At 44.4% G+C, this 23833-nt stretch overlaps 55 non-coding genes across 55 annotated transcripts; 37 read left to right on the top strand and 18 right to left on the bottom strand.

The window, feature by feature from the left end:
• The first annotated feature begins 311 nt into the window (after nucleotides 1-311).
• On the top strand, nucleotides 312-383 carry Trnac-gca (transfer RNA cysteine (anticodon GCA)). The gene has a single exon. It is a non-coding gene; the product is annotated as a tRNA-Cys (tRNA).
• A 282-nt stretch (nucleotides 384-665) lies between these two features.
• On the bottom strand, nucleotides 666-737 carry Trnaa-cgc (transfer RNA alanine (anticodon CGC)). Its single transcript has one exon. It is a non-coding gene; the product is annotated as a tRNA-Ala (tRNA).
• A 118-nt stretch (nucleotides 738-855) lies between these two features.
• On the top strand, nucleotides 856-927 carry Trnaw-cca (transfer RNA tryptophan (anticodon CCA)). Its single transcript has one exon. It is a non-coding gene; the product is annotated as a tRNA-Trp (tRNA).
• A 317-nt stretch (nucleotides 928-1244) lies between these two features.
• On the top strand, nucleotides 1245-1316 carry Trnac-gca (transfer RNA cysteine (anticodon GCA)). Its single transcript has one exon. It is a non-coding gene; the product is annotated as a tRNA-Cys (tRNA).
• Nucleotides 1317-1598: 282 nt separating this feature from the next.
• Nucleotides 1599-1670, bottom strand: Trnaa-cgc (transfer RNA alanine (anticodon CGC)). Its single transcript has one exon. It is a non-coding gene; the product is annotated as a tRNA-Ala (tRNA).
• A 118-nt stretch (nucleotides 1671-1788) lies between these two features.
• On the top strand, nucleotides 1789-1860 carry Trnaw-cca (transfer RNA tryptophan (anticodon CCA)). The gene has a single exon. It is a non-coding gene; the product is annotated as a tRNA-Trp (tRNA).
• A 317-nt stretch (nucleotides 1861-2177) lies between these two features.
• Trnac-gca (transfer RNA cysteine (anticodon GCA)) lies at nucleotides 2178-2249 on the top strand. The gene has a single exon. It is a non-coding gene; the product is annotated as a tRNA-Cys (tRNA).
• Nucleotides 2250-2531: 282 nt separating this feature from the next.
• Nucleotides 2532-2603, bottom strand: Trnaa-cgc (transfer RNA alanine (anticodon CGC)). Its single transcript has one exon. It is a non-coding gene; the product is annotated as a tRNA-Ala (tRNA).
• Nucleotides 2604-2721: 118 nt separating this feature from the next.
• Trnaw-cca (transfer RNA tryptophan (anticodon CCA)) lies at nucleotides 2722-2793 on the top strand. Its single transcript has one exon. It is a non-coding gene; the product is annotated as a tRNA-Trp (tRNA).
• A 317-nt stretch (nucleotides 2794-3110) lies between these two features.
• On the top strand, nucleotides 3111-3182 carry Trnac-gca (transfer RNA cysteine (anticodon GCA)). Its single transcript has one exon. It is a non-coding gene; the product is annotated as a tRNA-Cys (tRNA).
• Nucleotides 3183-3464: 282 nt separating this feature from the next.
• Trnaa-cgc (transfer RNA alanine (anticodon CGC)) lies at nucleotides 3465-3536 on the bottom strand. Its single transcript has one exon. It is a non-coding gene; the product is annotated as a tRNA-Ala (tRNA).
• A 118-nt stretch (nucleotides 3537-3654) lies between these two features.
• Trnaw-cca (transfer RNA tryptophan (anticodon CCA)) lies at nucleotides 3655-3726 on the top strand. Its single transcript has one exon. It is a non-coding gene; the product is annotated as a tRNA-Trp (tRNA).
• A 317-nt stretch (nucleotides 3727-4043) lies between these two features.
• Trnac-gca (transfer RNA cysteine (anticodon GCA)) lies at nucleotides 4044-4115 on the top strand. Its single transcript has one exon. It is a non-coding gene; the product is annotated as a tRNA-Cys (tRNA).
• A 282-nt stretch (nucleotides 4116-4397) lies between these two features.
• Trnaa-cgc (transfer RNA alanine (anticodon CGC)) lies at nucleotides 4398-4469 on the bottom strand. The gene has a single exon. It is a non-coding gene; the product is annotated as a tRNA-Ala (tRNA).
• Nucleotides 4470-4587: 118 nt separating this feature from the next.
• Trnaw-cca (transfer RNA tryptophan (anticodon CCA)) lies at nucleotides 4588-4659 on the top strand. Its single transcript has one exon. It is a non-coding gene; the product is annotated as a tRNA-Trp (tRNA).
• Nucleotides 4660-4976: 317 nt separating this feature from the next.
• On the top strand, nucleotides 4977-5048 carry Trnac-gca (transfer RNA cysteine (anticodon GCA)). The gene has a single exon. It is a non-coding gene; the product is annotated as a tRNA-Cys (tRNA).
• Nucleotides 5049-5330: 282 nt separating this feature from the next.
• Nucleotides 5331-5402, bottom strand: Trnaa-cgc (transfer RNA alanine (anticodon CGC)). The gene has a single exon. It is a non-coding gene; the product is annotated as a tRNA-Ala (tRNA).
• Nucleotides 5403-5520: 118 nt separating this feature from the next.
• Trnaw-cca (transfer RNA tryptophan (anticodon CCA)) lies at nucleotides 5521-5592 on the top strand. Its single transcript has one exon. It is a non-coding gene; the product is annotated as a tRNA-Trp (tRNA).
• A 317-nt stretch (nucleotides 5593-5909) lies between these two features.
• On the top strand, nucleotides 5910-5981 carry Trnac-gca (transfer RNA cysteine (anticodon GCA)). The gene has a single exon. It is a non-coding gene; the product is annotated as a tRNA-Cys (tRNA).
• Nucleotides 5982-6263: 282 nt separating this feature from the next.
• On the bottom strand, nucleotides 6264-6335 carry Trnaa-cgc (transfer RNA alanine (anticodon CGC)). Its single transcript has one exon. It is a non-coding gene; the product is annotated as a tRNA-Ala (tRNA).
• Nucleotides 6336-6453: 118 nt separating this feature from the next.
• On the top strand, nucleotides 6454-6525 carry Trnaw-cca (transfer RNA tryptophan (anticodon CCA)). The gene has a single exon. It is a non-coding gene; the product is annotated as a tRNA-Trp (tRNA).
• Nucleotides 6526-6842: 317 nt separating this feature from the next.
• Trnac-gca (transfer RNA cysteine (anticodon GCA)) lies at nucleotides 6843-6914 on the top strand. Its single transcript has one exon. It is a non-coding gene; the product is annotated as a tRNA-Cys (tRNA).
• A 282-nt stretch (nucleotides 6915-7196) lies between these two features.
• Trnaa-cgc (transfer RNA alanine (anticodon CGC)) lies at nucleotides 7197-7268 on the bottom strand. Its single transcript has one exon. It is a non-coding gene; the product is annotated as a tRNA-Ala (tRNA).
• A 118-nt stretch (nucleotides 7269-7386) lies between these two features.
• On the top strand, nucleotides 7387-7458 carry Trnaw-cca (transfer RNA tryptophan (anticodon CCA)). The gene has a single exon. It is a non-coding gene; the product is annotated as a tRNA-Trp (tRNA).
• A 317-nt stretch (nucleotides 7459-7775) lies between these two features.
• Trnac-gca (transfer RNA cysteine (anticodon GCA)) lies at nucleotides 7776-7847 on the top strand. The gene has a single exon. It is a non-coding gene; the product is annotated as a tRNA-Cys (tRNA).
• Nucleotides 7848-8129: 282 nt separating this feature from the next.
• On the bottom strand, nucleotides 8130-8201 carry Trnaa-cgc (transfer RNA alanine (anticodon CGC)). Its single transcript has one exon. It is a non-coding gene; the product is annotated as a tRNA-Ala (tRNA).
• Nucleotides 8202-8319: 118 nt separating this feature from the next.
• On the top strand, nucleotides 8320-8391 carry Trnaw-cca (transfer RNA tryptophan (anticodon CCA)). Its single transcript has one exon. It is a non-coding gene; the product is annotated as a tRNA-Trp (tRNA).
• Nucleotides 8392-8708: 317 nt separating this feature from the next.
• On the top strand, nucleotides 8709-8780 carry Trnac-gca (transfer RNA cysteine (anticodon GCA)). Its single transcript has one exon. It is a non-coding gene; the product is annotated as a tRNA-Cys (tRNA).
• A 282-nt stretch (nucleotides 8781-9062) lies between these two features.
• Trnaa-cgc (transfer RNA alanine (anticodon CGC)) lies at nucleotides 9063-9134 on the bottom strand. Its single transcript has one exon. It is a non-coding gene; the product is annotated as a tRNA-Ala (tRNA).
• A 118-nt stretch (nucleotides 9135-9252) lies between these two features.
• On the top strand, nucleotides 9253-9324 carry Trnaw-cca (transfer RNA tryptophan (anticodon CCA)). Its single transcript has one exon. It is a non-coding gene; the product is annotated as a tRNA-Trp (tRNA).
• A 317-nt stretch (nucleotides 9325-9641) lies between these two features.
• Nucleotides 9642-9713, top strand: Trnac-gca (transfer RNA cysteine (anticodon GCA)). Its single transcript has one exon. It is a non-coding gene; the product is annotated as a tRNA-Cys (tRNA).
• Nucleotides 9714-9995: 282 nt separating this feature from the next.
• Trnaa-cgc (transfer RNA alanine (anticodon CGC)) lies at nucleotides 9996-10067 on the bottom strand. The gene has a single exon. It is a non-coding gene; the product is annotated as a tRNA-Ala (tRNA).
• Nucleotides 10068-10185: 118 nt separating this feature from the next.
• Trnaw-cca (transfer RNA tryptophan (anticodon CCA)) lies at nucleotides 10186-10257 on the top strand. The gene has a single exon. It is a non-coding gene; the product is annotated as a tRNA-Trp (tRNA).
• A 317-nt stretch (nucleotides 10258-10574) lies between these two features.
• On the top strand, nucleotides 10575-10646 carry Trnac-gca (transfer RNA cysteine (anticodon GCA)). Its single transcript has one exon. It is a non-coding gene; the product is annotated as a tRNA-Cys (tRNA).
• A 282-nt stretch (nucleotides 10647-10928) lies between these two features.
• Nucleotides 10929-11000, bottom strand: Trnaa-cgc (transfer RNA alanine (anticodon CGC)). Its single transcript has one exon. It is a non-coding gene; the product is annotated as a tRNA-Ala (tRNA).
• Nucleotides 11001-11118: 118 nt separating this feature from the next.
• On the top strand, nucleotides 11119-11190 carry Trnaw-cca (transfer RNA tryptophan (anticodon CCA)). Its single transcript has one exon. It is a non-coding gene; the product is annotated as a tRNA-Trp (tRNA).
• Nucleotides 11191-11507: 317 nt separating this feature from the next.
• Trnac-gca (transfer RNA cysteine (anticodon GCA)) lies at nucleotides 11508-11579 on the top strand. Its single transcript has one exon. It is a non-coding gene; the product is annotated as a tRNA-Cys (tRNA).
• Nucleotides 11580-11861: 282 nt separating this feature from the next.
• Trnaa-cgc (transfer RNA alanine (anticodon CGC)) lies at nucleotides 11862-11933 on the bottom strand. The gene has a single exon. It is a non-coding gene; the product is annotated as a tRNA-Ala (tRNA).
• A 118-nt stretch (nucleotides 11934-12051) lies between these two features.
• On the top strand, nucleotides 12052-12123 carry Trnaw-cca (transfer RNA tryptophan (anticodon CCA)). The gene has a single exon. It is a non-coding gene; the product is annotated as a tRNA-Trp (tRNA).
• Nucleotides 12124-12440: 317 nt separating this feature from the next.
• On the top strand, nucleotides 12441-12512 carry Trnac-gca (transfer RNA cysteine (anticodon GCA)). Its single transcript has one exon. It is a non-coding gene; the product is annotated as a tRNA-Cys (tRNA).
• Nucleotides 12513-12794: 282 nt separating this feature from the next.
• Trnaa-cgc (transfer RNA alanine (anticodon CGC)) lies at nucleotides 12795-12866 on the bottom strand. Its single transcript has one exon. It is a non-coding gene; the product is annotated as a tRNA-Ala (tRNA).
• Nucleotides 12867-12984: 118 nt separating this feature from the next.
• On the top strand, nucleotides 12985-13056 carry Trnaw-cca (transfer RNA tryptophan (anticodon CCA)). The gene has a single exon. It is a non-coding gene; the product is annotated as a tRNA-Trp (tRNA).
• A 317-nt stretch (nucleotides 13057-13373) lies between these two features.
• On the top strand, nucleotides 13374-13445 carry Trnac-gca (transfer RNA cysteine (anticodon GCA)). The gene has a single exon. It is a non-coding gene; the product is annotated as a tRNA-Cys (tRNA).
• A 282-nt stretch (nucleotides 13446-13727) lies between these two features.
• Trnaa-cgc (transfer RNA alanine (anticodon CGC)) lies at nucleotides 13728-13799 on the bottom strand. Its single transcript has one exon. It is a non-coding gene; the product is annotated as a tRNA-Ala (tRNA).
• Nucleotides 13800-13917: 118 nt separating this feature from the next.
• On the top strand, nucleotides 13918-13989 carry Trnac-gca (transfer RNA cysteine (anticodon GCA)). The gene has a single exon. It is a non-coding gene; the product is annotated as a tRNA-Cys (tRNA).
• Nucleotides 13990-20695: 6706 nt separating this feature from the next.
• Trnaw-cca (transfer RNA tryptophan (anticodon CCA)) lies at nucleotides 20696-20767 on the top strand. Its single transcript has one exon. It is a non-coding gene; the product is annotated as a tRNA-Trp (tRNA).
• A 317-nt stretch (nucleotides 20768-21084) lies between these two features.
• Trnac-gca (transfer RNA cysteine (anticodon GCA)) lies at nucleotides 21085-21156 on the top strand. Its single transcript has one exon. It is a non-coding gene; the product is annotated as a tRNA-Cys (tRNA).
• Nucleotides 21157-21438: 282 nt separating this feature from the next.
• Trnaa-cgc (transfer RNA alanine (anticodon CGC)) lies at nucleotides 21439-21510 on the bottom strand. The gene has a single exon. It is a non-coding gene; the product is annotated as a tRNA-Ala (tRNA).
• Nucleotides 21511-21628: 118 nt separating this feature from the next.
• Nucleotides 21629-21700, top strand: Trnaw-cca (transfer RNA tryptophan (anticodon CCA)). Its single transcript has one exon. It is a non-coding gene; the product is annotated as a tRNA-Trp (tRNA).
• A 268-nt stretch (nucleotides 21701-21968) lies between these two features.
• On the top strand, nucleotides 21969-22040 carry Trnac-gca (transfer RNA cysteine (anticodon GCA)). Its single transcript has one exon. It is a non-coding gene; the product is annotated as a tRNA-Cys (tRNA).
• Nucleotides 22041-22322: 282 nt separating this feature from the next.
• On the bottom strand, nucleotides 22323-22394 carry Trnaa-cgc (transfer RNA alanine (anticodon CGC)). Its single transcript has one exon. It is a non-coding gene; the product is annotated as a tRNA-Ala (tRNA).
• A 118-nt stretch (nucleotides 22395-22512) lies between these two features.
• Trnaw-cca (transfer RNA tryptophan (anticodon CCA)) lies at nucleotides 22513-22584 on the top strand. Its single transcript has one exon. It is a non-coding gene; the product is annotated as a tRNA-Trp (tRNA).
• Nucleotides 22585-22901: 317 nt separating this feature from the next.
• On the top strand, nucleotides 22902-22973 carry Trnac-gca (transfer RNA cysteine (anticodon GCA)). Its single transcript has one exon. It is a non-coding gene; the product is annotated as a tRNA-Cys (tRNA).
• Nucleotides 22974-23255: 282 nt separating this feature from the next.
• Nucleotides 23256-23327, bottom strand: Trnaa-cgc (transfer RNA alanine (anticodon CGC)). Its single transcript has one exon. It is a non-coding gene; the product is annotated as a tRNA-Ala (tRNA).
• Nucleotides 23328-23445: 118 nt separating this feature from the next.
• Nucleotides 23446-23517, top strand: Trnaw-cca (transfer RNA tryptophan (anticodon CCA)). The gene has a single exon. It is a non-coding gene; the product is annotated as a tRNA-Trp (tRNA).
• Nucleotides 23518-23833: the final 316 nt, after the last annotated feature.

A 23833-nucleotide genomic window follows, 5' to 3' on the forward strand; every position in this document is an offset into this window, starting at 1 on the left:
AATTTTCGTTTACGGAAGCCATGGACGAGTATGTCAATTTAATCAGATACCAAACGATTACAGAGAACGGACGAACAGAACCTGCTTGAAAAAAGCTACTAGTGAATTTTCGCATTCTGACATTAAGGTGAAGGCGCCGACTCGCACTTTCTCCAGGCGCGAAGTGTCTAATATTTTTGTTATTTATATCGTTTAACGCTAATATATAACTGAGAGATAATGATTACGCAATATTTTGCTCGATTAGACGTCTTTAGCCAGACAGAGTATAATAATTTTCCTTAAGTTATGGGGATAGAAAGTTTGTGAAAGGGGGTATAGCTCAGTCGTAGAGCATTCGACTGCAGATCGAGAGGTCCCCGGTTCAATCCCGGGTGCCCCCTTCATTTTTCAGTATCTTGAAAAAACAAATAACGATTGTCGCGTTTAGTTGCAAATACATGTTTGAAATGATTGAGATGCACTCCGCACGCCATACCGAAGGCTTTGGAGCAACATTTCAATGGGGGGATCGCAGGCCAGGGTCTTGCAGGTCATCGTCCTCCCGCTATGGCGTCGAACTGTAAGAAATCCACTTGCTTGGGGAAGAATCTTGTACGCTGAATTTGATAGAATATGGTGCTAGGCAAAAGTTTTCATATACTGCTGCACGGAGAAACAAAAATTGGAGGAGCTGGGATTTGAACCCAGGACTTTCTGCATGCGAAGCAGACACTCTACCACTGAGTTACACCCCCGCCAGAGCAAGTACATCTGGGAAGAGTCTCTCGCGGATCCTACTGTCATTATTTCTTAGGTTTGAACGGTACAGTAAGTGTTCGAGGAACCTATTCATGATAAGAGCTTAGCAGCGTCGACTCCGTGGCGCAACGGTAGCGCGTCTGACTCCAGATTAGAAGGTTGCGTGTTCAAATCACGTCGGGGTCACAGTGAAATTTTCGTTTACGGAAGCCATGGACGAGTATGTCAATTTAATCAGATACCAAACGATTACAGAGAACGGACGAACAAAACCTGCTTGAAAAAAGCTACTAGTGAATTTTCGCATTCTGACATTAAGGTGAAGGCGCCGACTCGCACTTTCTCCAGGCGCGAAGTGTCTAATATTTTTGTTATTTATATCGTTTAACGCTAATATATAACTGAGAGATAATGATTACGCAATATTTTGCTCGATTAGACGTCTTTAGCCAGACAGAGTATAATAATTTTCCTTAAGTTATGGGGATAGAAAGTTTGTGAAAGGGGGTATAGCTCAGTCGTAGAGCATTCGACTGCAGATCGAGAGGTCCCCGGTTCAATCCCGGGTGCCCCCTTCATTTTTCAGTATCTTGAAAAAACAAATAACGATTGTCGCATTTAGTTGCAAATACATGTTTGAAATGATTGAGATGCACTCCGCACGCCATACCGAAGGCTTTGGAGCAACATTTCAATGGGGGGATCGCAGGCCAGGGTCTTGCAGGTCATCGTCCTCCCGCTATGGCGTCGAACTGTAAGAAATCCACTTGCTTGGGGAAGAATCTTGTACGCTGAATTTGATAGAATATGGTGCTAGGCAAAAGTTTTCATATACTGCTGCACGGAGAAACAAAAATTGGAGGAGCTGGGATTTGAACCCAGGACTTTCTGCATGCGAAGCAGACACTCTACCACTGAGTTACACCCCCGCCAGAGCAAGTACATCTGGGAAGAGTCTCTCGTGGATCCTACTGTCATTATTTCTTAGGTTTGAAAGGTACAGTAAGTGTTCGAGGAACCTATTCATGATAAGAGCTTAGCAGCGTCGACTCCGTGGCGCAACGGTAGCGCGTCTGACTCCAGATGAGAAGGTTGCGTGTTCAAATCACGTCGGGGTCACAGTGAAATTTTCGTTTACGGAAGCCATGGACGAGTATGTCAATTTAATCAGATACCAAACGATTACAGAGAACGGACGAACAGAACCTGCTTGAAAAAAGCTACTAGTGAATTTTCGCATTCTGACATTAAGGTGAAGGCGCCGACTCGCACTTTCTCCAGGCGCGAAGTGTCTAATATTTTTGTTATTTATATCGTTTAACGCTAATATATAACTGAGAGATAATGATTACGCAATATTTTGCTCGATTAGACGTCTTTAGCCAGACAGAGTATAATAATTTTCCTTAAGTTATGGGGATAGAAAGTTTGTGAAAGGGGGTATAGCTCAGTCGTAGAGCATTCGACTGCAGATCGAGAGGTCCCCGGTTCAATCCCGGGTGCCCCCTTCATTTTTCAGTATCTTGAAAAAACAAATAACGATTGTCGCGTTTAGTTGCAAATACATGTTTGAAATGATTGAGATGCACTCCGCACGCCATACCGAAGGCTTTGGAGCAACATTTCAATGGGGGGATCGCAGGCCAGGGTCTTGCAGGTCATCGTCCTCCCGCTATGGCGTCGAACTGTAAGAAATCCACTTGCTTGGGGAAGAATCTTGTACGCTGAATTTGATAGAATATGGTGCTAGGCAAAAGTTTTCATATACTGCTGCACGGAGAAACAAAAATTGGAGGAGCTGGGATTTGAACCCAGGACTTTCTGCATGCGAAGCAGACACTCTACCACTGAGTTACACCCCCGCCAGAGCAAGTACATCTGGGAAGAGTCTCTCGTGGATCCTACTGTCATTATTTCTTAGGTTTGAACGGTACAGTAAGTGTTCGAGGAACCTATTCATGATAAGAGCTTAGCAGCGTCGTCTCCGTGGCGCAACGGTAGCGCGTCTGACTCCAGATCAGAAGGTTGCGTGTTCAAATCACGTCGGGGTCACAGTGAAATTTTCGTTTACGGAAGCCATGGACGAGTATGTCAATTTAATCAGATACCAAACGATTACAGAGAACGGACGAACAGAACCTGCTTGAAAAAAGCTACTAGTGAATTTTCGCATTCTGACATTAAGGTGAAGGCGCCGACTCGCACTTTCTCCAGGCGCGAAGTGTCTAATATTTTTGTTATTTATATCGTTTAACGCTAATATATAACTGAGAGATAATGATTACGCAATATTTTGCTCGATTAGACGTCTTTAGCCAGACAGAGTATAATAATTTTCCTTAAGTTATGGGGATAGAAAGTTTCTGACAGGGGGTATAGCTCAGTCGTAGAGCATTCGACTGCAGATCGAGAGGTCCCCGGTTCAATCCCGGGTGCCTCCTTTATTTTTCAGTATCTTGAAAAAACAAATAACGATTGTCGCATTTAGTTGCAAATACATGTTTGAAATGATTGAGATGCACTCCGCACGCCATACCGAAGGCTTTGGAGCAACATTTCAATGGGGGGATCGCAGGCCAGGGTCTTGCAGGTCATCGTCCTCCCGCTATGGCGTCGAACTGTAAGAAATCCACTTGCTTGGGGAAGAATCTTGTACGCTGAATTTGATAGAATATGGTGCTAGGCAAAAGTTTTCATATACTGCTGCACGGAGAAACAAAAATTGGAGGAGCTGGGATTTGAACCCAGGACTTTCTGCATGCGAAGCAGACACTCTACCACTGAGTTACACCCCTGCCAGAGCAAGTACATCTGGGAAGAGTCTCTCGTGGATCCTACTGTCATTATTTCTTAGGTTTGAACGGTACAGTAAGTGTTCGAGGAACCTATTCATGATAAGAGCTTAGCAGCGTCGACTCCGTGGCGCAACGGTAGCGCGTCTGACTCCAGATCAGAAGGTTGCGTGTTCAAATCACGTCGGGGTCACAGTGAAATTTTCGTTTACGGAAGCCATGGACGAGTATGTCAATTTAATCAGATACCAAACGATTACAGAGAACGGACGAACAGAACCTGCTTGAAAAAAGCTACTAGTGAATTTTCGCATTCTGACATTAAGGTGAAGGCGCCGACTCGCACTTTCTCCAGGCGCGAAGTGTCTAATATTTTTGTTATTTATATCGTTTAACGCTAATATATAACTGAGAGATAATGATTACGCAATATTTTGCTCGATTAGACGTCTTTAGCCAGACAGAGTATAATAATTTTCCTTAAGTTATGGGGATAGAAAGTTTGTGAAAGGGGGTATAGCTCAGTCGTAGAGCATTCGACTGCAGATCGAGAGGTCCCCGGTTCAATCCCGGGTGCCCCCTTCATTTTTCAGTATCTTGAAAAAACAAATAACGATTGTCGCATTTAGTTGCAAATACATGTTTGAAATGATTGAGATGCACTCCGCACGCCATACCGAAGGCTTTGGAGCAACATTTCAATGGGGGGATCGCAGGCCAGGGTCTTGCAGGTCATCGTCCTCCCGCTATGGCGTCGAACTGTAAGAAATCCACTTGCTTGGGGAAGAATCTTGTACGCTGAATTTGATAGAATATGGTGCTAGGCAAAAGTTTTCATATACTGCTGCACGGAGAAACAAAAATTGGAGGAGCTGGGATTTGAACCCAGGACTTTCTGCATGCGAAGCAGACACTCTACCACTGAGTTACACCCCTGGCAGAGCAAGTACATCTGGGAAGAGTCTCTCGTGGATCCTACTGTCATTATTTCTTAGGTTTGAACGGTACAGTAAGTGTTCGAGGAACCTATTCATGATAAGAGCTTAGCAGCGTCGACTCCGTGGCGCAACGGTAGCGCGTCTGACTCCAGATCAGAAGGTTGCGTGTTCAAATCACGTCGGGGTCACAGTGAAATTTTCGTTTACGGAAGCCATGGACGAGTATGTCAATTTAATCAGATACCAAACGATTACAGAGAACGGACGAACAGAACCTGCTTGAAAAAAGCTACTAGTGAATTTTCGCATTCTGACATTAAGGTGAAGGCGCCGACTCGCACTTTCTCCAGGCGCGAAGTGTCTAATATTTTTGTTATTTATATCGTTTAACGCTAATATATAACTGAGAGATAATGATTACGCAATATTTTGCTCGATTAGACGTCTTTAGCCAGACAGAGTATAATAATTTTCCTTAAGTTATGGGGATAGAAAGTTTGTGAAAGGGGGTATAGCTCAGTCGTAGAGCATTCGACTGCAGATCGAGAGGTCCCCGGTTCAATCCCGGGTGCCCCCTTCATTTTTCAGTATCTTGAAAAAACAAATAACGATTGTCGCATTTAGTTGCAAATACATGTTTGAAATGATTGAGATGCACTCCGCACGCCATACCGAAGGCTTTGGAGCAACATTTCAATGGGGGGATCGCAGGCCAGGGTCTTGCAGGTCATCGTCCTCCCGCTATGGCGTCGAACTGTAAGAAATCCACTTGCTTGGGGAAGAATCTTGTACGCTGAATTTGATAGAATATGGTGCTAGGCAAAAGTTTTCATATACTGCTGCACGGAGAAACAAAAATTGGAGGAGCTGGGATTTGAACCCAGGACTTTCTGCATGCGAAGCAGACACTCTACCACTGAGTTACACCCCCGCCAGAGCAAGTACATCTGGGAAGAGTCTCTCGTGGATCCTACTGTCATTATTTCTTAGGTTTGAACGGTACAGTAAGTGTTCGAGGAACCTATTCATGATAAGAGCTTAGCAGCGTCGACTCCGTGGCGCAATGGTAGCGCGTCTGACTCCAGATCAGAAGGTTGCGTGTTCAAATCACGTCGGGGTCACAGTGAAATTTTCGTTTACGGAAGCCATGGACGAGTATGTCAATTTAATCAGATACCAAACGGTTACAGAGAACGGACGAACAGAACTTGCTTGAAAAAAGCTACTAGTGAATTTTCGCATTCTGACATTAAGGTGAAGGCGCCGACTCGCACTTTCTCCAGGCGCGAAGTGTCTAATATTTTTGTTATTTATATCGTTTAACGCTAATATATAACTGAGAGATAATGATTACGCAATATTTTGCTCGATTAGACGTCTTTAGCCAGACAGAGTATAATAATTTTCCTTAAGTTATGGGGATAGAATGTTTGTGAAAGGGGGTATAGCTCAGTCGTAGAGCATTCGACTGCAGATCGAGAGGTCCGCGGTTCAATCCCGGGTGCCCCCTTCATTTTTCAGTATCTTGAAAAAACAAATAACGATTGTCGCATTTAGTTGCAAATACATGTTTGAAATGATTGAGATGCACTCCGCACGCCATACCGAAGGCTTTGGAGCAACATTTCAATGGGGGGATCGCAGGCCAGGGTCTTGCAGGTCATCGTCCTCCCGCTATGGCGTCGAACTGTAAGAAATCCACTTGCTTGGGGAAGAATCTCGTACGCTGAATTTGATAGAATATGGTGCTAGGCAAAAGTTTTCATATACTGCTGCACGGAGAAACAAAAATTGGAGGAGCTGGGATTTGAAACCAGGACTTTCTGCATGCGAAGCAGACACTCTACCACTGAGTTACACCCCCGCCAGAGCAATTACATCTGGGAAGAGTCTCTCGTGGATCCTACTGTCATTATTTCTTAGGTTTGAACGGTACAGTAAGTGTTCGAGGAACCTATTCATGATAAGAGCTTAGCAGCGTCGACTCCGTGGCGCAACGGTAGCGCGTCTGACTCCAGATCAGAAGGTTGCGTGTTCAAATCACGTCGGGATCACAGTGAAATTTTCGTTTACGGAAGCCATGGACGAGTATGTCAATTTAATCAGATACCAAACGATTACAGAGAACGGACGAACAGAACCTGCTTGAAAAAAGCTACTAGTGAATTTTCGCATTCTGACATTAAGGTGAAGGCGCCTACTCGCACTTTCTCCAGGCGCGAAGTGTCTAATATTTTTGTTATTTATATCGTTTAACGCTAATATATAACTGAGAGATAATGATTACGCAATATTTTGCTCGATTAGACGTCTTTAGCCAGACAGAGTATAATAATTTTCCTTAAGTTATGGGGATAGAAAGTTTGTGAAAGGGGGTATAGCTCAGTCGTAGAGCATTCGACTGCAGATCGAGAGGTCCCCGGTTCAATCCCGGGTGCCCCCTTCATTTTTCAGTATCTTGAAAAAACAAATAACGATTGTCGCATTTAGTTGCAAATACATGTTTGAAATGATTGAGATGCACTCCGCACGCCATACCGAAGGCTTTGGAGCAACATTTCAATGGGGGGATCGCAGGCCAGGGTCTTGCAGGTCATCGTCCTCCCGCTATGGCGTCGAACTGTAAGAAATCCACTTGCTTGGGGAAGAATCTTGTACGCTGAATTTGATAGAATATGGTGCTAGGCAAAAGTTTTCATATACTGCTGCACGGAGAAACAAAAATTGGAGGAGCTGGGATTTGAACCCAGGACTTTCTGCATGCGAAGCAGACACTCTACCACTGAGTTACACCCCCGCCAGAGCAAGTACATCTGGGAAGAGTCTCTCGTGGATCCTACTGTCATTATTTCTTAGGTTTGAACGGTACAGTAAGTGTTCGAGGAACCTATTCATGATAAGAGCCTAGCAGCGTCGACTCCGTGGCGCAATGGTAGCGCGTCTGACTCCAGATCAGAAGGTTGCGTGTTCAAATCACGTCGGGGTCACAGTGAAATTTTCGTTTACGGAAGCCATGGACGAGTATGTCAATTTAATCAGATACCAAACGGTTACAGAGAACGGACGAACAGAACCTGCTTGAAAAAAGCTACTAGTGAATTTTCGCATTCTGACATTAAGGTGAAGGCGCCGACTCGCACTTTCTCCAGGCGCGAAGTGTCTAATATTTTTGTTATTTATATCGTTTAACGCTAATATATAACTGAGAGATAATGATTACGCAATATTTTGCTCGATTAGACGTCTTTAGCCAGACAGAGTATAATAATTTTCCTTAAGTTATGGGGATAGAAAGTTTGTGAAAGGGGGTATAGCTCAGTCGTAGAGCATTCGACTGCAGATCGAGAGGTCCCCGGTTCAATCCCGGGTGCCCCCTTCATTTTTCAGTATCTTGAAAAAACAAATAACGATTGTCGCATTTAGTTGCAAATACATGTTTGAAATGATTGAGATGCACTCCGCACGCCATACCGAAGGCTTTGGAGCAACATTTCAATGGGGGGATCGCAGGCCAGGGTCTTGCAGGTCATCGTCCTCCCGCTATGGCGTCGAACTGTAAGAAATCCACTTGCTTGGGGAAGAATCTTGTACGCTGAATTTGATAGAATATGGTGCTAGGCAAAAGTTTTCATATACTGCTGCACGGAGAAACAAAAATTGGAGGAGCTGGGATTTGAAACCAGGACTTTCTGCATGCGAAGCAGACACTCTACCACTGAGTTACACCCCCGCCAGAGCAAGTACATCTGGGAAGAGTCTCTCGTGGATCCTACTGTCATTATTTCTTAGGTTTGAACGGTACAGTAAGTGTTCGAGGAACCTATTCATGATAAGAGCTTAGCAGCGTCGACTCCGTGGCGCAACGGTAGCGCGTCTGACTCCAGATCAGAAGATTGCGTGTTCAAATCACGTCGGGATCACAGTGAAATTTTCGTTTACGGAAGCCATGGACGAGTATGTCAATTTAATCAGATACCAAACGATTACAGAGAACGGACGAACAGAACCTGCTTGAAAAAAGCTACTAGTGAATTTTCGCATTCTGACATTAAGGTGAAGGCGCCGACTCGCACTTTCTCCAGGCGCGAAGTGTCTAATATTTTTGTTATTTATATCGTTTAACGCTAATATATAACTGAGAGATAATGATTACGCAATATTTTGCTCGATTAGACGTCTTTAGCCAGACAGAGTATAATAATTTTCCTTAAGTTATGGGGATAGAAAGTTTGTGAAAGGGGGTATAGCTCAGTCGTAGAGCATTCGACTGCAGATCGAGAGGTCCCCGGTTCAATCCCGGGTGCCCCCTTCATTTTTCAGTATCTTGAAAAAACAAATAACGATTGTCGCATTTAGTTGCAAATACATGTTTGAAATGATTGAGATGCACTCCGCACGCCATACCGAAGGCTTTGGAGCAACATTTCAATGGGGGGATTGCAGGCCAGGGTCTTGCAGGTCATCGTCCTCCCGCTATGGCGTCGAACTGTAAGAAATCCACTTGCTTGGGGAAGAATCTTGTACGCTGAATTTGATAGAATATGGTGCTAGGCAAAAGTTTTCATATACTGCTGCACGGAGAAACAAAAATTGGAGGAGCTGGGATTTGAAACCAGGACTTACTGCATGCGAAGCAGACACTCTACCACTGAGTTACACCCCCGCCAGAGCAAGTACATCTGGGAAGAGTCTCTCGTGGATCCTACTGTCATTATTTCTTAGGTTTGAACTGTACAGTAAGTGTTCGAGGAACCTATTCATGATAAGAGCTTAGCAGCGTCGACTCCGTGGCGCAACGGTAGCGCGTCTGACTCCAGATCAGAAGGTTGCGTGTTCAAATCACGTCGGGGTCACAGTGAAATTTTCGTTTACGGAAGCCATGGACGAGTATGGCAATTTAATCAGATACCAAACGATTACAGAGAACGGACGAACAGAACCTGCTTGAAAAAAGCTACTAGTGAATTTTCGCATTCTGACATTAAGGTGAAGGCGCCGACTCGCACTTTCTCCAGGCGCGAAGTGTTTAATATTTTTGTTATTTATATCGTTTAACGCTAATATATAACTGAGAGATAATGATTACGCAATATTTTGCTCGATTAGACGTCTTTAGCCAGACAGAGTATAATAATTTTCCTTAAGTTATGGGGATAGAAAGTTTGTGAAAGGAGGTATTGCTCAGTCGTAGAGCATTCGACTGCAGATCGAGAGGTCCCCGGTTCAATCCCGGGTGCCCCCTTCATTTTTCAGTATCTTGAAAAAACAAATAACGATTGTCGCATTTAGTTGCAAATACATGTTTGAAATGATTGAGATGCACTCCGCACGCCATACCGAAGGCTTTGGAGCAACATTTCAATGGGGGGATCGCAGGCCAGGGTCTTGCAGGTCATCGTCCTCCCGCTATGGCGTCGAACTGTAAGAAATCCACTTGCTTGGGGAAGAATCTTGTACGCTGAATTTGATAGAATATGGTGCTAGGCAAAAGTTTTCATATACTGCTGCACGGAGAAACAAAAATTGGAGGAGCTGGGATTTGAACCCAGGACTTTCTGCATGCGAAGCAGACACTCTACCACTGAGTTACACCCCCGCCAGAGCAAGTACATCTGGGAAGAGTCTCTCGTGGATCCTACTGTCATTATTTCTTAGGTTTGAACGGTACAGTAAGTGTTCGAGGAACCTATTCATGATAAGAGCTTAGCAGCGTCGACTCCGTGGCGCAACGGTAGCGCGTCTGACTCCAGATCAGAAGGTTGCGTGTTCAAATCTCGTCGGGGTCACAGTGAAATTTTCGTTTACGGAAGCCATGGACGAGTATGTCAATTTAATCAGATACCAAACGATTACAAAGAACGGACGAACAGAACCTGCTTGAAAAAAGCTACTAGTGAATTTTCGCATTCTGACATTAAGGTGAAGGCGCCGACTCGCACTTTCTCCAGGCGCGAAGTGTCTAATATTTTTGTTATTTATATCGTTTAACGCTAATATATAACTGAGAGATAATGATTACGCAATATTTTGCTCGATTAGACGTCTGTAGCCAGACAGAGTATAATAATTTTCCTTAAGTTATGGGGATAAAAAGTTTGTGAAAGGGGGTATAGCTCAGTCGTAGAGCATTCGACTGCAGGTCGAGAGGTCACCGGTTCAATCCCGGGTGCCCCCTTCATTTTTCAGTATCTTGAAAAAACAAATAACGATTGTCGCATTTAGTTGCAAATACATGTTTGAAATGATTGAGATGCACTCCGCACGCCATACCGAAGGCTTTGGAGCAACATTTCAATGGGGGGATCGCAGGCCAGGGTCTTGCAGGTCATCGTCCTCCCGCTATGGCGTCGAACTGTAAGAAATCCACTTGCTTGGGGAAGAATCTTGTACGCTGAATTTGATAGAATATGGTGCTAGGCAAAAGTTTTCATATACTGCTGCACGGAGAAACAAAAATTGGAGGAGCTGGGATTTGAACCCAGGACTTTCTGCATGCGAAGCAGACACTCTACCACTGAGTTACACCCCCGCCAGAGCAAGTACATCTGGGAAGAGTCTCTCGTGGATCCTACTGTCATTATTTCTTAGGTTTGAACGGTACAGTAAGTGTTCGAGGAACCTATTCATGATAAGAGCTTAGCAGCGTCGACTCCGTGGCGCAACGGTAGCGCGCCTGACTCCAGATCAGAAGGTTGCGTGTTCAAATCACGTCGGGGTCACAGTGAAATTTTCGTTTACGGAAGCCATGGACGAGTATGTCAATTTAATCAGATACCAAACTATTACAGAGAACGGACGAACAGAACCTGCTTGAAAAAAGCTACTAGTGAATTTTCGCATTCTGACATTAAGGTGAAGGCGCCGACTCGCACTTTCTCCAGGCGCGAAGTGTTTAATATTTTTGTTATCTATATCGTTTAACGCTAATATATAACTGAGAGATAATGATTACGCAATATTTTGCTCGATTAGACGTCTTTAGCCAGACAGAGTATAATAATTTTCCTTAAGTTATGGGGATAGAAAGTTTGTGAAAGGGGGTATTGCTCAGTCGTAGAGCATTCGACTGCAGATCGAGAGGTCCCCGGTTCAATCCCGGGTGCCCCCTTCATTTTTCAGTATCTTGAAAAAACAAATAACGATTGTCGCATTTAGTTGCAAATACATGTTTGAAATGATTGAGATGCACTCCGCACGCCATACCGAAGGCTTTGGAGCAACATTTCAATGGGGGGATCGCAGGCCAGGGTCTTGCAGGTCATCGTCCTCCCGCTATGGCGTCGAACTGTAAGAAATCCACTTGCTTGGGGAAGAATCTTGTACGCTGAATTTGATAGAATATGGTGCTAGGCAAAAGTTTTCATATACTGCTGCACGGAGAAACAAAAATTGGAGGAGCTGGGATTTGAACCCAGGACTTTCTGCATGCGAAGCAGACACTCTACCACTGAGTTACACCCCCGCCAGAGCAAGTACATCTGGGAAGAGTCTCTCGTGGATCCTACTGTCATTATTTCTTAGGTTTGAACGGTACAGTAAGTGTTCGAGGAACCTATTCATGATAAGAGCTTAGCAGCGTCGACTCCGTGGCGCAACGGTAGCGCGTCTGACTCCAGATCAGAAGGTTGCGTGTTCAAATCACGTCGGGGTCACAGTGAAATTTTCGTTTACGGAAGCCATGGACGAGTATGTCAATTTAATCAGATACCAAACGATTACAGAGAACGGACGAACAGAACCTGCTTGAAAAAAGCTACTAGTGAATTTTCGCATTCTGACATTAAGGTGAAGGCGCCGACTCGCACTTTCTCCAGGCGCGAAGTGTCTAATATTTTTGTTATTTATATCGTTTAACGCTAATATATAACTGAGAGATAATGATTACGCAATATTTTGCTCGATTAGACGTCTGTAGCCAGACAGAGTATAATAATTTTCCTTAAGTTATGGGGATAGAAAGTTTGTGAAAGGGGGTATAGCTCAGTCGTAGAGCATTCGACTGCAGGTCGAGAGGTCACCGGTTCAATCCCGGGTGCCCCCTTCATTTTTCAGTATCTTGAAAAAACAAATAACGATTGTCGCATTTAGTTGCAAATACATGTTTGAAATGATTGAGATGCACTCCGCACGCCATACCGAAGGCTTTGGAGCAACATTTCAATGGGGGGATCGCAGGCCAGGGTCTTGCAGGTCATCGTCCTCCCGCTATGGCGTCGAACTGTAAGAAATCCACTTGCTTGGGGAAGAATCTTGTACGCTGAATTTGATAGAATATGGTGCTAGGCAAAAGTTTTCATATACTGCTGCACGGAGAAACAAAAATTGGAGGAGCTGGGATTTGAACCCAGGACTTTCTGCATGCGAAGCAGACACTCTACCACTGAGTTACACCCCCGCCAGAGCAAGTACATCTGGGAAGAGTCTCTCGTGGATCCTACTGTCATTATTTCTTAGGTTTGAACGGTACAGTAAGTGTTCGAGGAACCTATTCATGATAAGAGCTTAGCAGCGTCGACTCCGTGGCGCAACGGTAGCGCGTCTGACTCCAGATCAGAAGGTTGCGTGTTCAAATCACGTCGGGGTCACAGTGAAATTTTCGTTTACGGAAGCCATGGACGAGTATGTCAATTTAATCAGGTACCAAACGATTACAGAGAACGGACGAACAGAACCTGCTTGAAAAAAGCTACTAGTGAATTTTCGCATTCTGACATTAAGGTGAAGGCGCCGACTCGCACTTTCTCCAGGCGCGAAGTGTCTAATATTTTTGTTATTTATATCGTTTAACGCTAATATATAACTGAGAGATAATGATTACGCAATATTTTGCTCGATTAGACGTCTTTAGCCAGACAGAGTATAATAATTTTCCTTAAGTTATGGGGATAGAAAGTTTGTGAAAGGGGGTATAGCTCAGTCGTAGAGCATTCGACTGCAGATCGAGAGGTCCCCGGTTGAATCCCGGGTGCCCCCTTCATTTTTCAGTACCTTGAAAAAACAAATAACGATTGTCGCATTTAGTTGCAAATACATGTTTGAAATGATTGAGATGCACTCCGCACGCCATACCGAAGGCTTTGGAGCAACATTTCAATGGGGGGATCGCAGGCCAGGGTCTTGCAGGTCATCGTCCTCCCGCTATGGCGTCGAACTGTAAGAAATCCACTTGCTTGGGGAAGAATCTTGTACGCTGAATTGGATAGAATATGGTGCTAGGCAAAAGTTTTCATATACTGCTGCACGGAGAAACAAAAATTGGAGGAGCTGGGATTTGAACCCAGGACTTTCTGCATGCGAAGCAGACACTCTACCACTGAGTTACACCCCCGCCAGAGCAAGTACATCTGGGAAGAGTCTCTCGTGTATCCTACTGTCATTATTTCTTAGGTTTGAACGGTACAGTAAGTGTTCGAGGAACCTATTCATGATAAGAGCTTAGCAGCGTCGACTCCGTGGCGCAACGGTACCGCGTCTGACTGCAGATCAGAATGTTGCGTGTTCAAATCACGTCGGGGGCACAGTGAAATTTTCGTTTACGGAAGCCATGGACGAGTATGTCAATTTAATCAGATACCAAACGATTACAGAGAACGGACGAACAGAACCTGCTTGAAAAAAGCTACTAGTGAATTTTCGCATTCTGACATTAAGGTGAAGGCGCCGACTCGCACTTTCTCCAGGCGCGAAGTGTCTAATATTTTTGTTATTTATATCGTTTAACGCTAATATATAACTGAGAGATAATGATTACGCAATATTTTGCTCGATTAGACGTCTTTAGCCAGACAGAGTATAATAATTTTCCTTAAGTTATGGGGATAGAAAGTTTGTGAAAGGGGGTATAGCTCAGTCAGTTGCGAGTCAGCCGCCGAGCGGGACGGACGTGTGGCGGAGCTGGACGTCTGGCTGTAGTAAACACAGGCTGAGTCTCTGCGTTTGAGGTTAGTGGTGCTGCTAAGCCGCTATTCGTGTTGCACTTGTATTCATGAAGTTCTAGAATGAATAGGTCGAATTATTTGAGGAAAGACACAATCAAGTTTACTTTCGATCGAAATTTCGTTCGACCTAAAGCATTTGAAATTAAAGCATGGTTTATCGAAAAAGTATTGATTAACGGTGATGATGTTGTCGGAGTTTATCTCTCGTTTGTGACAAATGCTGTGTATCTGAAGATGAAAAGTCCAGAATTATGTAGTTCCATTGTGGATCGTTGCGGAGGTAGCGTGAAGTTTAATCATTCTGATGGGAATGTGAGTGACGTTGCTGTTAGTCATGCTGGGTACGGGATTCGTACGATCAGAGTGTTTGAGCTCCCTTTTGAAATTCCGCCCGAAGAACTTAATGTTGCCCTTCGGCCTTATGGCAGAATTATTTCCAATGTGGCAGAAAGGTGGTCTGAAGCTCATATGTTTCCTGTCTTGAACGGCGTAAGGCAAATTAAGATTGAATTACAGAAGCATGTCCCCTCTTATCTTAATATTTGTGGGTATCGTGCTTTGATTATCTATGATGGGCAACCGCGGACTTGCGCTTTATGCAATTCCACGGAACACATTCGTGCAGAATGTTCACGGAGGCGTGTCCCGCAGTTACCGCGTGACGAGATGCCGAGCTCCGGCCCTGTTGTTGGTATGAAGTTGTCATACGCTGCCGCTGCTGACTTCCGCAGCCGAGGCGAGTCGGCGCCGCCTGTGCGCGGGGAGCCTGCTGCCTCGCGGGCGGTTGTCGATGATACTCCGGCTTCAAGCTCTAGATTTGCGGATGGTCTGCCGATCAGCTCCGCGCCCCTCGAATCTATGCCGACGCCAACTTTTTCCAACTCTCCCACTGTGGTTGCTCGTTCTTCCGCGGACTCGGCCGAAGATCCCCAAATACCCGCAACGGAGGTTTCCTTGCGTCGTCAGGATTCCCACCAACGTGAGGATATTGCCACTAGCTTCCGAGGAGTGGACGCTCCAGGCATCCACTCTGCGGGAACTATGAACGACGATAGCAATCTGGACATTGGTTTCACGTTGGCGCCCACAGAAGACACTTGCGTCAAGGAAACCACAACGAGCGATAGTGTAGAATTGGAGACTGGGTTGCTACCAGTGGGAGCCATGGAAAAAGATGCGCCTCCTTCTGCCGTTGTGGAATGCGATACGCGGACTTTTGTCCGAAAAAAGGAACAGGCGACGTCAGACGTATCATCCGGTACTTCTCCTGACAGGTCGCAAACTTCATCTCCTGCTAGATCGCCGAAGAGATCTTCGAAGAAAGGCAAGAAGAGGAGATTGGCACACAAAGCAGCAGAGAGTTTAGCTCCTGCATTGCGGGAAAAGTTAAAACATTTAAGGGATAATGAACGACTACGAGAACAATGCCCAGTAGCACGAGTTAACGAGTGTACTGAAGCGGAGATGAGTCGTGCCGATGCAGATGATCTTCAACAACAACCTTGCGCACCGCTTGGCGTCGCAGGTTTGCAGACCGGCACTACTATGGATTTAGACCGAACTGTCTCAGTAAAAGGACTTGATTGGGCCGATGCCCAAGAAGATCGCACCGACCACGGAATGGAGATGGACCTGACACATGCTAGTGGCATTTAATTTTTTTTTAATGTCTATTTTTCTTTCTGACAGACAGAATGGAATGGTACAGACGTGACTCTGCATGGGGTATACTTCATTAGCCAATTTCTTTTACCTGCACCTATGCCAACGGAACTGACATATAATGTGACCACGATCAATATCAATCGGATTCGCAGTGAAACGAAAGTCGCTTCTTTAAAAGATTTCCTTTACCAGTCGGATACTGATATAGCCCTCCTACAGGAATTTAATGTCCACAACTTTTATGTCCCAGGTTTTCAAGAGATTTTAAATATTGCACCGGAAGCCACATGTGGGACTGCGATCCTTGTCAAAGATGGTATTGATGTGAAGGATATCTGTCTGTTAGAAAATGGGAGGGGCATCAGTTGTAAAATTTTTACTACTACTGTTTTAAATGTATATGTCCCCTCTGGTAACAACGCTAGAGATGATAGGGCTAATTTTTTTAAGAACGATATGGTCTATTTACTTAAGGGGAATCCGGCGGAAGCTTTAATCGGTGGTGACTTTAATTGTGTACTTCACAAAAAGGATCAGCGACCAAATTTTAACTTCTCCAGGGAACTGGTGGCTTTGGTGACAAACATGAAGTGGACAGACGTGTGGGAAAGCAAATACCCCACGTTAGTCAAATTTACGTACATCAGTAGTCGCTCGCAAAGCAGAATAGACAGAATATACGTCACAGCAAACCTGGAAAATAAAATCAGTAGTATCGAAGTAATTCCCACTACCTTTTCGGACCATCTCGCAGTGAAATGCAGCATTCGGTTTCAGAAGCAAGGAACGTATTGGGGTCGCCCCTTATGGAAGCTGAATACCCATATGTTGTTCGAGGGTGCCCTATCAAGAACAGTAGCGGAGGTATGGCAGGCTGCTCTACGTATGCGCCATAAATACAGCTCTCGCCTTGCGTGGTGGACCTCATGTGCTAAAAAGAAATTGAGATCATCCCTAATAGCTTACGGGAGGGAGCGAGCGATGTGGTCTCGCAATACCGTTGAATTTTACTATACATGCTTAAGGGAACTATCAGCTCAGCAGATGACTGATGAGGTTTTCATTGAAATAAAGAAGATCAAGGCTCACCTCATAAGTCTCAAGCGACAACAGCTGGAGGGTTTAAAAATTAAATCTCGTGTCCCGACAACGGTGGAGGACGAAAACGCATCGCTGTACCACTTACTCGAACATGAAAGAAATAGAAGACGAGCGTTTATTGCTTGTCTTAGAGTGGGCGATAACCGGGTGCTGACGGAACACTCTGACATTTTAAATGCAGTTTATGGATTTTATCGTACGTTATATACTGATACCCGGTATAATCTAGACTGTGCGAACGATTTGCTACGAACTACAGGTATCGACAACGTTATCAATGACGAGGACAATGTGTCCCTTACCACTGCGATCACATGTGAGGAGGTGTTTGATATACTTAAATATTCGCCTACCCGTAAGTCCCCAGGGCCTGATGGCTTGCCTGTAGAGTTTTATTGTAAATTTTGGCCTCTCATCGGTAATCAATTCACAGAAGTGATAAATGAAGTGTTGCAAGGTGTTACTGTTCCACGCGAGTTCAAAGAAAGCGTAACTGTGCTAATACCAAAGGGAAGGAACGCGACAGTTAAAGATCTCAATCAATTGAGACCAATATGTTTGATGAACTCGGATTATAAAATAATTGCACGTGTACTGAAGGAAAGACTGAGACCTCTAATGGAGAAGATCATAGGTGACCACCAAACCTGTCTCTCGGGGCGGAATATTTTTAAAACTGTTTGTGAATATAGGGATGTCTCTGCAATTTTTGCAACGTCATCCTCACCAGGAGGCCTTGCCTTTATCGACTTCTCAAAGGCTTTTGACAGGGTCAACCACTTATTTTTGTTCAGAACGTTGACCTATGTGGGTTTTAGTCAACATTTTGTGCAAGTTTTAATTAACATTGTTGAAGGCATCCAAACACAAGTGTCTGTAAATGGGCATTTCACTCCACCCATTGAAATTCGCAACGGCGTCCCGCAGGGAAGTCCTTTGTCAATGCTCCTGTATGTTGTTGCACTGGAGCCTTTACTAAGGAGACTCGATGTCGATCTTGAGGGCATCACGATATCTGGCGTTAACAACGTCACCAATGCATATGCTGATGACGTTGGAGTGGTTATTCGTAGTAACGAAGATTTAGAGAAATTAACTACGAATATTCAGATCTTTTGTGAAGCTACAGGCGCTAGGGTTAACGAGGTGAAGAGTTCGTTTTTAAGTCTTAAAGGTCTTCAAGATGTCCGTTTGGAATGGGCACGCTCCGTCGATCGTCACACTGCTCTGGGTGTCACCTTTTACCGATGTCCGCTTCAGACCATGACCTACAATTGGAAGAAAGTACTGGATACAATCAGAGGAGCCACAATACTCAATCAGACCAGACATCTGAACATTAAACAACGAATCAGAATAATTAATTGGTCCATTTTATCAAAAGCTATATATATAGGTCAAATATTGCCAGTTTCGAAACCCATTGCCAAACGTATAATGAGTATCATTTGCCGATTTATATGGACAGGGAATATTTTTAGAGTAGCAGTCGGTACAGTTACGTTACCTTCCGCTGAAGGTGGCCTAGGTTTAACAGATATATGGCGGAAGACTACGGCGTTATATATAAAGAGGACCCTACAAATTATAGAAAAACATCCACATAGTATTACAGCCAGGCTGTATCGACTCCTACAGCCAGAAAATTTACGTCCACCCATAAATATAGGCGGAATTAATTATAAATTGAAATATATTCGCCAGTTCTTTTTAGAGATTAGCTACATGGACAGTATTGTCACGAATCCACAATCAAGGAATTGCAGGAAATTAATGGAACTCTTAACAACGAAAGAACATGTCAACAAAATGGAGTGCAGATATCCCGACAAAGACTGGAAAAGAATTTGGAAAAATATTAGTAATCGTGAACTGTCTTCCGACATTCAGGCAACCTGGTACAGAGTTGTTAATAACGTAGTTTCCACTAACGAAAAGTTGCACTCCATTGGTCTTAGTGACACGATTGTGTGCACCCGATGTGACGCAGTTGACACATTGATCCACCGCTTTCTCTGTGGCGGATACGCCGAAATATGGAGGGGACTCCAACGGCGGGTAGCCTTTATAACCAGAACTGTTAGTACTGAGATCAATGTTGAAAAATTACTCTTCCCCGATGGTGTTTTCTTCCCTGTCCAGAAAACCACTGCTGTGTTGTGGTTGTTTGGCAATTATGTACATTACGTTATATCTGAACACGGCAATGACCGTGTTTTAGAATACGAATTATACGAACGAGCAAAATATTATCAGATATGTACGCGCAGGGACCACAAAAAAACTTTTGGTAACATGTTACACATTCTGTTTCAGAGACACGGGATTGGATAAACATCTTAATAGCCCTCGTCTACGAAAAATGTAGTCACAGGCCAAAGTAGGGGATCGCTGTTGAGGGTGAAGTACGGTGAGGACTTCGTGTGCCCCAGGGCCGCTACGGTAGCCGTGAAGGCCTCGGACAGAACCCCGAAACGGCACTGCGGCTTCACACTTACTGCTGGATGAACCCCATATCTCCAGCAACTACTTTCATCTATGATGATTTTCCAGGATCTCGGTAATATCGGAAGGTGGTTTCGTTGCACACAATGCAGTGGAAGCTTCTTGCACGTGTTCCTCAGTTACAATCTTTCTATTTTTGTTTAATTTTTTCAGTATGAAGCAAGAGTGACAATTTATTAATTCCCAAGAAGCCTTAATTTTTCAATTTTCAGTTCTACGGAGGAGAAGCCTCACATGGCGAAGAAGCCAAACATCATTTCATTTCCCTAACTGTCACAGTAAATTTGAAAAAAAAAAAATCAGTCGATATAGCATAGAAGCTCGCCGAAGAAGGCATAAAAGGAGAGCGAATGGATGGGCTGTGTGGGGAGAAGGGAGGCCCACTAAAATAAAATAAAAAAAAAAAAAGTGGTAGAGCACTGGTCTAATAAACCAGGGGTCGTGAGTTCCATCCTCACAGGAGAAAAAAAAAAAAAAAAAAAAAAGTCGTAGAGCATTCGACTGCAGATCCAGAGGTCCCCGGTTCAATCCCGGGTGCCCCCTTCATTTTTCAGTATCTTGAAAAAACAAATAACGATTGTCGCATTTAGTTGCAAATACATGTTTGAAATGATTGAGATGCACTCCGCACGCCATACCGAAGGCTTTGGAGCAACATTTCAATGGGGGGATCGCAGGCCAGGGTCTTGCAGGTCATCGTCCTCCCGCTATGGCGTCGAACTGTAAGAAATCCACTTGCTTGGGGAAGAATCTTGTACGCTGAATTTGATAGAATATGGTGCTAGGCAAAAGTTTTCATATACTGCTGCACGGAGAAACAAAAATTGGAGGAGCTGGGATTTGAACACAGGACTTTCTGCATGCGAAGCAGACGCTCTACCACTGAGTTGCACCCCCGCCAGAGCAAGTACATCTGGGAAGAGTCTCTCGTGGATCCTACTGTCATTATTTCTTAGGTTTGAACGGTACAGTAAGTGTTCGAGGAACCTATTCATGATAAGAGCTTAGCAGCGTCGACTCCGTGGCGCAACGGTAGCGCGTCTGACTCCAGATCAGAAGGTTGCGTGTTCAAATCACGTCGGGGTCACAGTGAAATTTTCGTTTACGGAAGCCATGGACGAGTATGTCAATTTAATCAGATACCAAACGATTACAGAGAACGGACGAACAGAACCAGCTTGAAAAAAGCTACTAGGGAATTTTCGCATTCTGACATTAAGGTGAAGGCGCCGACTCGCACTTTCTCCAGGCGCGAAGTGTCTAATATTTTTGTTATTTATATCGTTTAACGCTAATATATAACTGAGAGATAATGATTACGCAATATTTTGCTCGATTAGACGTCTTTAGCCAGACAGAGTATAATAATTTTCCTTAAGTTATGGGGATAGAAAGTTCGTGAAAGGGGGTATAGCTCAGTCGTAGAGCATTCGACTGCAGATCGAGAGGTCCCCGGTTCAATCCCGGGTGCCCCCTTCATTTTTCAGTATCTTGAAAAAACAAATAACGATTGTCGCATTTAGTTGCAAATACATGTTTGAAATGATTGAGATGCACTCCGCACGCCATACCGAAGGCTTTGGAGCAACATTTCAATGGGGGGATCGCAGGCCAGGGTCTTGCAGGTCATCGTCCTCCCGCTATGGCGTCGAACTGTAAGAAATCCACTTGCTTGGGGAAGAATCTTGTAAGCTGAATTTGATAGAATATGGTGCTAGGCAAAAGTTTTCATATACTGCTGCACGGAGAAACAAAAATTGGAGGAGCTGGGATTTGAACCGAGGACTTTCTGCATGCGAAGCAGACACTCTGCCACTGAGTTACACCCCCGCCAGAGCAAGTACATCTGGGAAGAGTCTCTCGTGGATCCTACTGTCATTATTTCTTAGGTTTGAACGGTACAGTAAGTGTTCGAGGAACCTATTCATGATAAGAGCTTAGCAGCGTCGACTCCGTGGCGCAACGGTAGCGCGTCTGACTCCAGATCAGAAGGTTGCGTGTTCAAATCACGTCGGGGTCACAGTGAAATTTTCGTTTACGGAAGCCATGGACGAGTATGTCAATTTAATCATATACCAAACGATTACAGAGAACGGACGAACAGAACCTGCTTGAAAAAAGCTACTAGTGAAGGCGCGAAGTGTCTAATATTTTTGTTATTTATATCGTTTAACGCTAATATATAACTGAGAGATAATGATTACGCAATATTTTGCTCGATTAGACGTCTTTAGCCAGACAGAGTATAATAATTTTCCTTAAGTTATGGGGACAGAAAGTTTGTGAAAGGGGGTATAGCTCAGTCGTAGAGCATTCGACTGCAGATCGAGAGGTCCCCGGTTCAATCCCGGGTGCCCCCTTCATTTTTCAGTATCTTGAAAAAACAAATAACGATTGTCGCATTTAGTTGCAAATACATGTTTGAAATGATTGAGATGCACTCCGCACGCCATACCGAAGGCTTTGGAGCAACATTTCAATGGGGGGATCGCAGGCCAGGGTCTTGCAGGTCATCGTCCTCCCGCTATGGCGTCGAACTGTAAGAAATCCACTTGCTTGGGGAAGAATCTTGTACGCTGAATTTGATAGAATATGGTGCTAGGCAAAAGTTTTCATATACTGCTGCACGGAGAAACAAAAATTGGAGGAGCTGGGATTTGAACCCAGGACTTTCTGCATGCGAAGCAGACACTCTACCACTGAGTTACACCCCCGCCAGAGCAAGTACATCTGGGAAGAGTCTCTCGTGGATCCTACTGTCATTATTTCTTAGGTTTGAACGGTACAGTAAGTGTTCGAGGAACCTATTCATGATAAGAGCTTAGCAGCGTCGACTCCGTGGCGCAACGGTAGCGCGCCTGACTCCAGATCAGAAGGTTGCGTGTTCAAATCACGTCGGGGTCACAGTGAAATTTTCGTTTACGGAAGCCATGGACGAGTATGTCAATTTAATCAGATACCAAACGATTACAGAGAACGGACGAACAGAACCTGCTTGAAAAAAGCTACTAGTGAATTTTCGCATTCTGACATTAAGGTGAAGGCGCCGACTCGCACTTTCTCCAGGCGCGAAGTGTCTAATATTTTTGTTATTTATATCGTTTAACGCTAATATATTACTGAGAGATAATGATTACGCAATATTTTGCTCGATTAGACGTCTTTAGCCAGACAGAGTATAATAATTTTCCTTAAGTTATGGGGATAGAAAGTTTGTGAAAGGGGGTATAGCTCAGTCGTAGAGCATTCGACTGCAGATCGAGAGGTCCCCGGTTCAATCCCGGGTGCCCCCTTCATTTTTCAGTTTCTTGAAAAAACAAATAACGATTGTCGCATTTAGTTGCAAATACATGTTTGAAATGATTGAGATGCACTCCGCACGCCATACCGAAGGCTTTGGAGCAACATTTCAATGGGGGGATCGCAGGCCAGGGTCTTGCAGGTCATCGTCCTCCCGCTATGGCGTCGAACTGTAAGAAATCCACTTGCTTGGGGAAGAATCTTGTACGCTGAATTTGATAGAATATGGTGCTAGGCAAAAGTTTTCATATACTGCTGCACGGAGAAACAAAAATTGGAGGAGCTGGGATTTGAACCCAGGACTTTCTGCATGCGAAACAGACACTCTACCACTGAGTTACACCACCGCCAGAGCAAGTACATCTGGGAAGAGTCTCTCGTGGATCCTACTGTCATTATTTCTTAGGTTTGAACGGTACAGTAAGTGTTCGAGGAACCTATTCATGATAAGAGCATAGCAGCGTCGACTCCGTGGCGCAACGGTAGCGCGTCTGACTCCAGATCAGAAGGTTGCGTGTTCAAATCACGTCGGGGACACAGTGAAATTTTCGTTTACGGAAGCCATGGACGAGTATGTCAATTTAATCAGATACCAAACGATTACAGAGAACGGACGAACAGAACCTGCTTGAAAAAAGCTGCTAGTGAATTTTCGCATTCTGACATTAAGGTGAAGGCGCCGACTGGCACTTTCTCCAGGCGCGAAGTGTCTAATATTTTTGTTATTTATATCGTTTAACGCTAATATATAACTGAGAGATAATGATTACGCAATATTTTGCTCGATTAGACGTCTTTAGCCAGACAGAGTATAATAATTTTCCTTAAGTTATGGGGATAGAAAGTTTGTGAA

The sequence above is a fragment of the Schistocerca gregaria genome, chromosome 3, assembly GCF_023897955.1.
Source record: "Schistocerca gregaria isolate iqSchGreg1 chromosome 3, iqSchGreg1.2, whole genome shotgun sequence".
In the NCBI taxonomy this organism is placed as follows: domain Eukaryota; kingdom Metazoa; phylum Arthropoda; class Insecta; order Orthoptera; family Acrididae; genus Schistocerca; species Schistocerca gregaria.